At 39.5% G+C, this 10,705-nt stretch overlaps 1 long non-coding RNA gene across 2 annotated transcripts; it reads right to left on the bottom strand.

Moving 5' to 3' along the window:
* LOC110435820 lies at window positions 4,344-6,204 on the bottom strand. Of its 2 annotated transcripts, XR_002453679.1 has the most exons (5): window positions 5,894-6,204; window positions 5,679-5,808; window positions 5,472-5,527; window positions 5,207-5,257; window positions 4,344-4,576 (listed from the first exon to the last, which is right to left on the bottom strand). It is a non-coding gene; the product is annotated as an uncharacterized LOC110435820 (long non-coding RNA). The 2 variants fall into 2 exon arrangements; XR_002453678.1 differs by having other exon boundaries at window positions 5,679-6,204.

Genomic DNA, 10,705 nt, shown 5'->3' with positions numbered 1-10,705 from the left:
GGAAACAGGGTCCACCGAATCGATAGGGGCTCGATGACCAGCGACCATCGAATACAGAAGTAGCGTCGAGCGAATTGACGAGCCTCGAGCGCAAAAGTGTCCCCCACCACCTATCGCAGGTACGGAAGCTAGAGCATTTAATGCGACTTCCATGCTCCCACCTAACCCGACAGTCACGGGAAGTGTGAGAGGGGAACAAGCACCCGTCAAATCTCCAATTTTTCTACCTTTATCCCTAAGGTTCGATGAAGGTACGATTCGGCGTAGTGCTGCAGGTCGAAGTGTTCCTGTTTGTACTCATCCCACACACGAACACCTGTTTCGCTCCATAAAAGTAGGAGTTCTTCAATTAATGGCCTTAGATAGACATCAATGTCAATGCCCGGTTGCTTTGGGCCTTGGATGAGCACCCACATCATAATGAACTTTTGCTTCATGCATAACCATGGAGGAAAGTTGTAGATACATAGTGTAACAGGCAAAGTCTTATGACTACTGCTCTGCTCACTAAAAGGATTCATACCGTTCGTATTTAAAGCGACCTATTTTGCTTCGTACGTAGTAGTAGGCAGTTCATTAGGCTTCACAAGCATGTTTTTTTGGATCTTCAGTAATTGCCCAAATGCCTAATTGGATACACCATCCTGTGCCTTCCATTTTAACAACTCTAGTGTTGTACCCAATTTTTTTTACCCATCGTGGTCAGATGGGTATAGTAATTTCTTGTGATCTTCTAACATGTGGTCAAACTTTATCTTCTATTTTTCACTTTTGCAATCTTTTTGTGCATCACGAATGACATCACCAAGAGCATCATCTTCAACAGGTGTGCCTTCTGCACCTGCCTCATCTTCAGCTTCTCCCATTACTGTATCACCGAAGTCACCGTATTGAGCAATAATGTCATGAGGCTCCAACTGTTCTTCTTCACCTTCTTCTATCATTATCCCAGTTTCTCCATGCTTGGTCCAATAAATATAGTTTGGCATAAAACCCAACTTCAACAAATGTGAGTGAATATTTCTAGAGCTAGAATATTCCTTCAAATTCTGACACAAGGCACATGGGCAACATATGAATCCATCCCGCTTGTTTTTCTCGGCCACTCTTAAGAAATAATGCACACCGTCAATGAATTCTTTGGAGCGGCGATCGGCATTATACATCCAATGACGTGTCATTTTGTCTACATTGCAATGTAAAGTATTAGAAGTATCTATTTTTTATACAGAAATTAAAGTAACAAAATTAAAAAGACATAAAAGTTCTCTATTTTTCTACATTTCTAATTTTTCTAAACAAGCAAAATTAAAAAGACATAAACATTCTTTATTTTTCTAACTAATCATGAAATGTGGCATGCATACTAGTTATAATTAACTAAATAAACTTGTCTACATTGCAACCCAAAGTATTATAAGTTTCAAATTTTTTTATATAGAAATTAAAGTAACAAATAACCTAAAATTCTGTATTTCTAATTTTTCTAAACCAGCAAAATTAAAAAAACATAAAAGTTCTCTATTTTTCTAACTAATCATGAAATGTGGCATGTATACTAGTTATAATTAATAACCTTGTCTGCATTGCAACCCAAAGTATTATAAGTTTCTAATTTTTTATACAGAAATTAAAGTAACAAATAACCTAATATTCTCTATTTCTAATTTTTCTAAACCAGCAAAATTAAAAAGACATAAAACTTCTCTATTTTTCTAACTAATCATGAAATGTGGCATGCATACTAATTAACCTTGTCATAAATTGCAAATTAGAGTATTATAAGTTTCTAATTTTTTATATAGAAATTAAAGTAACGAAAAACCTAAAATTCTGTATTTCTAATTTTTCTAAACAAGCAAAATTAAAAAAGCACAAAAGTTCTATGTTTTTATAATTAACTAATTAACTCGGTCACAAATTGCAAATTAAAGTATTATAAGTTTTTAATTTTTTTCTAAACTAATTAAAATAAAAAACCATAGTATCACTATTTCTCTAACTAAACCATTAAATGTGGTAGACATAATAGTAATGAAAAGTTAAATTTTTACGGAATTAATTGTAGTTGCTATCATTCAAATATTCAAACGATCAAGTGATTGGAGTTTAAACTAGCATAGAATTCATAAACTACAAAAAACATATATAACATTAGGCAATTGTCACACCCATATTTTAAGAACAAAATAGGATGGATAAAAGACTCATATGTGCCCAGGAATAGTCGCACACATAAGTAGACAAATCTCAAATGTACCATTGCATTGTTTATTACATAGCGGTACATAATAAATCACATAGTCTTACACAAAAATAATATGAGATAAACAACGCTCTCGACGGAAGCGCCACACAGTGACACAATTGACTGGTTGACTCCAAGCCTAATACTCATAACGGTAGTCCTCAATCCAATCATCATCCTTAGCCTAACCTGGGGTGTTGGGAAATTGCAAGAGTGAGCACATATCGTACTCAACAAGTATAACCAGGGGTTCATGAGGCTCAAATAGCTGACACTGGTTTGACTGCGTTTAGTTTTTTTATATAGATAGCATATTTAGTCATTGGATAGCAAACATCAAGGTAGCATAATTAATCCCATAACCACATGATCAATTGTATACAGGCATTGTGAATAACACATATAAACAACATAATAAACCATCATTTATCATCATTTATTATGTTCATCAGTGTCCGTCTAATACGTCAGTTTTACAGGCCGCCCGTATCCGTGGGCACAGCTAGTATACCAGATTTAACACTCTGCAGAGGTTGTACATCTTTACCCATGAGTCGTGATTTACCCTTTCGCCCGAGGTTGCAAGTCTCTTAACCCCCTTCTAAGGGAGTTCGACAGGGATGACTATAAAGCCTTTCAAAGGTTTCTTCTAACAAGTTAGGGCCATTAGATTCAATCGGCAGGCAGATATAGAGCCCCCCTTCCATGGCACATAACCCGCAGCCTATACACATGGACAGAGGCCAAACTATACCCAACGTGTCTAGCCATTCTTACGCCATTTAAGGTAACCGCTAACAAGCTAGAAAAAGGTCCTCATACTTAGCTAAAACCAGAGCCATGTAGCCCTCATGGTTGTACGAGTTGTCCCAGCTTTTGCGAAGTGATAAGTCTTTATGGAGGGTCAAGATCAATCTAGCAAAAGCTAGAGTTCTTTCCACCCTTTATGTTCAAGTTGCTAGCAAGCTTATTTTATTGTTAATTGTATATCCAAATATTCATGTTACAAGATCATGGATTATTAATCAAGCACTAGCAAGAACTATACAAATGCATATCCAAATATGTAACAAGGAATTCAGGATAACAATCATCTATGATTTTGCTAAGGTCATTAAGGTGGACACATGCATTTGATATATGTATTAAAAGTGTGTAGGTAACAAGGATGATCCCAAGTTATACTTGCCTTGATCAAAGCTCTCCTAAGCCTGCTGGTCTTCAAAGGCTTGATCTTGATCACCAACGTACGGCTCACCGTCTAATCCCAATCATCAATCAACAACACACAGTCCAATGTAGACAATCATACACGAAGCAAACAAGCTATAATTAGAACAATACACCAAACAGTAGTAAAACAAAAATAAAAGTTTATCAAAATGTTCTACGCAGCGCTACGATCACACAAACGTAAAGTTCACGAAAATCGGATTTAAAACGTAGAAGTTATGAATTTTCCAAGATTCCTATAGAGAAATAATTAATTAAAAGCTACTGCGAAAATAAAAAGTTTGAAAATAGAGAAACAATACCTCTAACATGTAGAGCTCACCAATACGAATCTAACAAAATTTGAATGGACAAAAACGGAGTTAAAACGAATATTTTATGAGCAAAATACTTTAAGTGGCAAACTTGTAATTATCTAAAAGGGTATTTTTCTTAACCCGGCAGAGAATACGTTTTCCAAATTTGGAAAGCGTAAACCCGCTCGGGCGCCCGCACTACAAGAAAGTTGCTAATCCATGACGAAAAATTTCCGTCACGGATCATCTAAAAGCTGTCACTATACAACATTTGTGACGGTTTTAGAGAACATCACCTATTGAGCGTCAAGGATTAACCTGCGTGACGATTTCCACAAAACCATCATAGATTAACAGAATTCGTGACGAACTCAAACCGTCACAATTGAGCCCAAGGCCTAGTTAGACCAGCCCAAAACCTATTACCTGTGACTGTTCTAAACCATCATAGATGAATTGCCACATCATCTAGCCTGCTTATGTGGATCACGACATGGATACTTATATCACCATCTAGCCCATCTATTTTTGTTGTAAGAAATCCCAGACATTTATTGAATGACAAATATGGTGACAATTCTTTATTGCATTTCCAGTTATAGATTTACAACCATTTGGTCAAATATGTTTATATATATATAAATATTTACACATTGATGATGAAGCAATTTAAAAACAAGATTAATTCATACAGCCAACAATTGTCTCTCCATGCAGCCAACAATATCTTTCTGTGCACTTGTCAAATTTTCTCCTGTCAGTGATGCTGAACAACAGCTTCACCACTTGCTAGATTGAACTGCTACATACAAATCCACCAAAAAGTATTATTGAGAGCAGTAACAAAACGGGAAAAGTACCTTCCAGCAAAGTAATAGATGGGCTTTCAGTTTCAGTTTAGAAGTTTTAGTTATAGTTTACAACAAAGAAATACATGTTCTTTCTTCTAACAGGAACCATCAAGGTACATATACATGGAACAATCATTCATCTACGGCTCTAAAATTTCAGCTTTTAAGCTAACACTTGACAGATTTTACTAGCACAGAAAACAAAGCGAATGAAACTTTATCCTACCACTGACGCCACTATTGCTAACTGAAATTAACAAAAACAGAGCAAGGCAATATCACCTTAATCCCAATCTGACTTCTCTTTTTAGCATCTGTGGAGATGGACACTAGTAGAATGTTTACTTTTACAATTTATATTTGTCCTGTCACATTACATGATGCGACACCTAATTAGCATAGGGATACTTAATTATCACAGCTTCACGTGCAGTAAACTGTAGCGTCTGAACCATAATTCCTAAACAAAGATGAAGACTGCTACGACTAAGGAAAAAACAAGACTAAGAAAACTAGAGAAGGCTGAGTTAACTGCTTAGTACTGCTAATGAACTGAATAGGAACAACAGGAAGCATACCTTGTCTTCATGTTGCTGCTGCTCTCTGAATAATGTGCAGAATCAAAAGCACTGTCATAAAGATAAGTGCAGTGAGCAGTGTAGTTAAGGAGCATATATGATATGAGATGACATACTCTCTTTTAAATCTGGCTGAGTTAAATTATTTAATGAATATTCCCTTAGCATATGTGTTAAAGATAAAAGTGCAAAGGCAAATACAAGCTGCAAACATGAAGCAAATAGTTGGATAAATCCACACCATGGCCTGGTTGAGTTCCCTTACCATTTTCATATAAAACTTCTTTGCTGAAAATCTGTCCCATGTAACCTCAACTCTTCCTAAAAACAAAAGAGCAAGTTGGATAAAAATACTAAATAGCAGACCCTACTCAAGGTCATATAGATTGAAGATGACATTACTCTTCAAATTAAAAAGAAATCAACAGATTACTACTTGGAACTCCTAAGAAGCCCTACATATAATTGTTACCTAATCTTTTAGGTGCCAGATTAGATGGAGGAAAGTGCTTGTGCCCAATAGCAATATATCCACACCATTGCCATGAGCGCACCTAACATCCAGCACCAAGGCCTTTTCGATTCCCTCTCCTATGGTGCACCTGCAACAAATCGAATCATGCCCCAAGCACCACCGCTCAAATTTGATCCAAAAATTGATTGCAAGAGAAGGAAAGTGCTGCTTACCTGGGAGCTTATGGCCAAGAGGAAGACGCAGGGGCCAGCCAAGGCAAAATTAGATCAGAGCCACCACTGTCACCAGAAACCCCATGGTCGTCCCACTCAGATCCAGCTGCGTGTGTTGCTGCTGCACATCCATTGGCTCTCGCCTAGGGTTTCGATGTAGCGACCTCGTGCATCGGTGTGCGGATGCACAGGCGCACCACAGCAGGCCTCCACTGCTCCGAGGGCTAGGCTGGGGTGCCGCCCTCGGCCTTCGCCATGCTGGGATGGTGGTTGTGCGTGGGGAAGAGAAGGGAGGCTTCCTAGATGGAGAGGGTTGGAGCGGCGGCTGGTGGGAGGAGGCAGTTGATGTTAGGTTAGGCCTCTGTATATGCAAACGGGTTTTTGATATGGGCTGGATATCAAAGGTTGCAAATTCTATTAGTGACGTTTTCTCAATCCGTCATGATGAATCCGTCACGGATGAAATGATTTCTTGTAGTGTAAATATCGAAAAGTCTCAAGGACTCTTTATGAAGAATTGCAGCGAAGGGGTATCTTTCTATTTCAGCTGTGGATCATCCATCCAACGGGTGAGGTTGATCCAGGGGGCAAGCGGCGGGCCGGCCGCCGAGAAGGAGCTCCGGCAGGGCGCCTCCATTGTCGGCCGAAGGGAGCTCGCCGGAGATCTCTGATTCCTCGTCTCCGAGCGCCAAACAACGAAATAATACCACTAAGAGAACGAGGGGCTCACCACTAATCCGTATAGAGGCTTTCCTTGGGCTGGGAAGGAGTAGAGAAGGTCAGCCGCGTGGGGAGGAGGGGAAGAAAGCCGGCGAGATCCGAAAGTCCGCGGTAGCTGCGGCTAGGGCTTGGATACGCGTGTATAGATGCGAAAAAACGTCCGCTGCGGTGTTAAAGCGCTTTATAGGGGTCGGGGAAGATCTCCCACGAAGTCAATCCCGTCCAAATCGGGATTGGTTTCCTCCTGCAGACTCCTGTTCGTGCACGGTTGGAGGAAGAAGAAGGGAGGGGGCGAGTCACTGCCATGTGGGGCTGGGTGTCAGCGAGCCAAGGAAGAGGGGGTCCCGGTCGCCACAGAGAAGAGAGGGGTGAGGAGGCGCGCCTGCTGCCCGGCTTGGGCTGGCTTGCTGCCGCGGGTGGGGAAGAAAAAGTCAGGGGGGAAAAGGAATGGGCCGGGGAGAGGGGAAACTGGGCTTCGGCTGGTTTCCAGGGGCTTCTCCCTTTTTTTCTTTTCTTTTTATTTCTTTTTGCAAATCTTTTCCAAAGAGAATTTTTGAACATAAACAAATAAGTTAAAAACAGAAACAAACAACACAAAAAATGCTATTCTCAGCATGAATGCACAATCAAGGTTACTAAACCTATAATGAATTTTAATTCCTACAAAATTATTTATTTGCTAGATTTAAATACTCACAAAAATACTTAAATAAATCCAATTAAATCCTATTAATTCAAATTTAAATTTTGGGTGTTACAAACTCTACCCCCCTTAAAAGAATCTCGTCCTCAAGATTGAAAGGTGCTTACTCAAACAAGTATGAGTATGATTTCCTCAGATCATCCTCTCTTTTCCAAGTTGCTTCTGCTTCTGAATACCGATTCCATTGTACTTTGCACATTTTGATGACCCGACTTCTGGTGACTCTCTCAGCTGTCTCCAAATTCTTAACCGGATATTCCTCGTATGTGAGATCACTTTTAACAGAAAGCTCTTCCAATGGTATTTGCTCCTCATGTACACGCAAACACTTCTTAAGTTGTGACACATGGAACACATCATGCGCACCAGACAAACTTTAAGGCAACTCTAACTGATACGCTACTTCTCCACACCTTTGCAAGACTTTAAACGGACCAACATACCTTGGAGCTAGCTTTCCTTTCATATTAAACCTCTTCACACTCTGCATAGGTGCACTTTTAGATAGACATAATCACCTTCCTTGAAAGCTAGTTCTCTCCTACTTGTATCTGCATAACTTTTTTGACAAGACTGGCAACTCTTAGATTATCTCGGATGGTTCGCACTTGTTGTTCTGCATGTCTAAGCACATCCGTACCAAACACCTATGTCTCCGCAGTTTGATTCCAAAACAAAGGTGTCCTGCACCTACGACCATACAGTGCCTCGAACGGTGCCATCTTAAGACTTGGCTGATAGCTATTGTTGTAGGAGAATTCTGCGTATGGCAAACTCTTGTCCCAACTAGTTCCATACTGCAAGGCACAAGCTCTCAACATATCTTCCAGTATCTGATTGATCCTCTCAGTCTGTCCATCTGTCTGTGGATGATACGCTGTACTAAAATTCAACTTTGTTCCCAAGGAATCATGTACTGCTTTCCAAAAAGTAGAGGTGAACTGAGTGCCTCTATCAGATACAATCTTATTAGGCACTGCATGCAAACAAACTATCTGCTCCATATACAACTCTGCTAGTTGAGCTCCTGAATCAGTGGTTTTGACTAGCAAGAAGTGAGCAACTTTAGTCAATCGATCCACTATTACCCATATTGAATCATATCCTCTCTGTGTACGAGGTAAACCCACTATGAAATCCATGCCTACTTCTTCCCACTTCCATTCAGGAATCTTCATTGGTTGCTACAGTCCAGCTGGCCTCTGGTGTTCAGCCTTCACTCGCTGACAAGTATCACACAAAGCAACATACTCAGCTACATCTCTCTTCAACTCATACCACCAATACTTCTGTTTTAGATCTAGATACATCTTTGTACTACCAGGGTGATTGGAATATGCTGACTCATGAGCCTCTCTCAGAATCATATCACGAATAGCATTCACTTCTGGAACACTTATCCTTTTTCCAAACCATAGTACACCATTGTCATCTAGTCTGAATCCTGGTGCTTTACCTAGCACCACATTCTGTGCTATCTCCTTTAGTTTCTCATCCTCCAACTGTCCTTTCAATATCTCTTCCTCTAGAGTAGGAGTGACCTCAATTTCCATAGCATTCACTACAATTCCTAGGTTTAAATATGCAAATTCAGCACACAACTCCTCAGATTCAAGTGTCGCCCGAAGCTCATTAGCATATTTCTTTCTGCTAAGTGCATCAGCCACGACGTTCGCCTTTCCAGGATGATAATGCACTTCCAAATCATAATCCTTTATCAGTTCCAACCATCTTCGTTGCCTCAAGTTTAGATCTGTCTGGGTGAAGATATACTTTAGACTCTTATGATCAGTATATATGTCACTCTTATGCCCAATCAAATAGTGTCTCCAAATCTTCAGTGCATGAACCACAGCTGCTAACTCTAGATCATGAGTAGGATAATTCAGTTCATGTTTCCTCAACTGTCTAGATGCATAAGCAACAACTCTACCTTCTTGCATAAGAACACAACCCAAACCTAGACGAGAAGCATCACAATAGATAGAGAAACTCTTACTCAGATTTGGCAATACCAACAGAGGTGCAGTAGTCAATCTCTTCTTAAACTCCTCAAAACTAGCTTGACACTTATCAGACCATACAAACATAGCATTCTTCTCTAACAGAGAAGTCATAGGCTTTGCAAGCTTTGAGAACCCTTCAATGAATCTACGATAATAACTAGCTAAACCAAGAAAACTACGAATTTCACTTATATCTTTAGGTGGTTTCCAATTCGGCACTTCTTTCACCTTACTAGGATCCACTGCAATCCCACCATTAGAGACAACATGACCAAGAAAAGAAACTTCTTCCAACCAAAACTCACATTTACTACGCTTAGCATACAACTTATGTTCTCTAAGTTTCTGTAAGACCAATCTTAGATGTTCAACAAGTTCTTCCTTGGTTTTAGAGAATACCAGAATATAATCAATAAAGACCACCACAAACTTATCAAGATACTCCATAAATACCTTATTCATCATGTACATGAAGTAAGCTGGTGCATTGGTCAAACCAAAAGACATAATTGTATACTCATACAACCCATACCTTGTTGTGAAAGTTGTCTTTGGTATATCTGAATTGCAGATCTTCAACTGATGATAACTAGATCGTAGATCAATCTTAGAGAACACACAAGCACCTCTTAACTGGTCAAATAAGTCATCAATCCTAGGCAAGGATACTTATTCTTGATGGTGACCTCATTGAGTGATCGATAATCAACACACATCCTCTAACTACCATCTTTCTTATCAACAAAGATAACTGGAGCACCCCATGGTGAAGAACTAGGTCGAATGAACCCTTTATCTTGCAATTCCTTTATTTGTTTCTTAAGTTCTTCTAGCTCATTAACCCACATTCTATATGGTCTTTTAGCGATAGGTGCAGTACCAGGTAGTAATTCAATTATAAACTCGATGTCACAGTCAGGTGTCATACCCGACAATTCATCTGGAAATACATCTAGGAATTCATTCACAACACGGTCCTGAGGTTTAGCATCTTCATCCAACTAGTTCACTATGGATGTCTTTTGTTCCTGCACCTTAACCTCTACCTTGAGTCAGTCTCCAGTTGGTGATGTTAGTTCCATTACCTTCCCTTCACACTCAATCTTTGCATCTTGTTGCATCATCCAATCTGTACCCAATATGAGATCAACTCCAGCTGTTCTCAACACTATGGGGCTCACTTTAAAGTCTACCCCCCCTAAAGTCAAATTAACTGGAAAGCAACAATGTGAAGCTGGTATAGTCTCTTCTGGTGAATTTACGGTTATGGGGCTCTTCATGGCACAAGCTAATATATTATGCGTTCTAACAAAAGCTTGTGAAATGAAGGTATGTGAAGCTCTAGAATCAAAAAGAACGGTAGCGGGAGTGGAATGGACGTCA

Source organism: Sorghum bicolor, chromosome 5 (genome assembly GCF_000003195.3).
Source record: "Sorghum bicolor cultivar BTx623 chromosome 5, Sorghum_bicolor_NCBIv3, whole genome shotgun sequence".
NCBI classification, from domain to species: domain Eukaryota; kingdom Viridiplantae; phylum Streptophyta; class Magnoliopsida; order Poales; family Poaceae; genus Sorghum; species Sorghum bicolor.
Note: the sequence above shows the minus strand (reverse complement) of the source record. Positions and strands in the feature narration are given on the sequence as shown.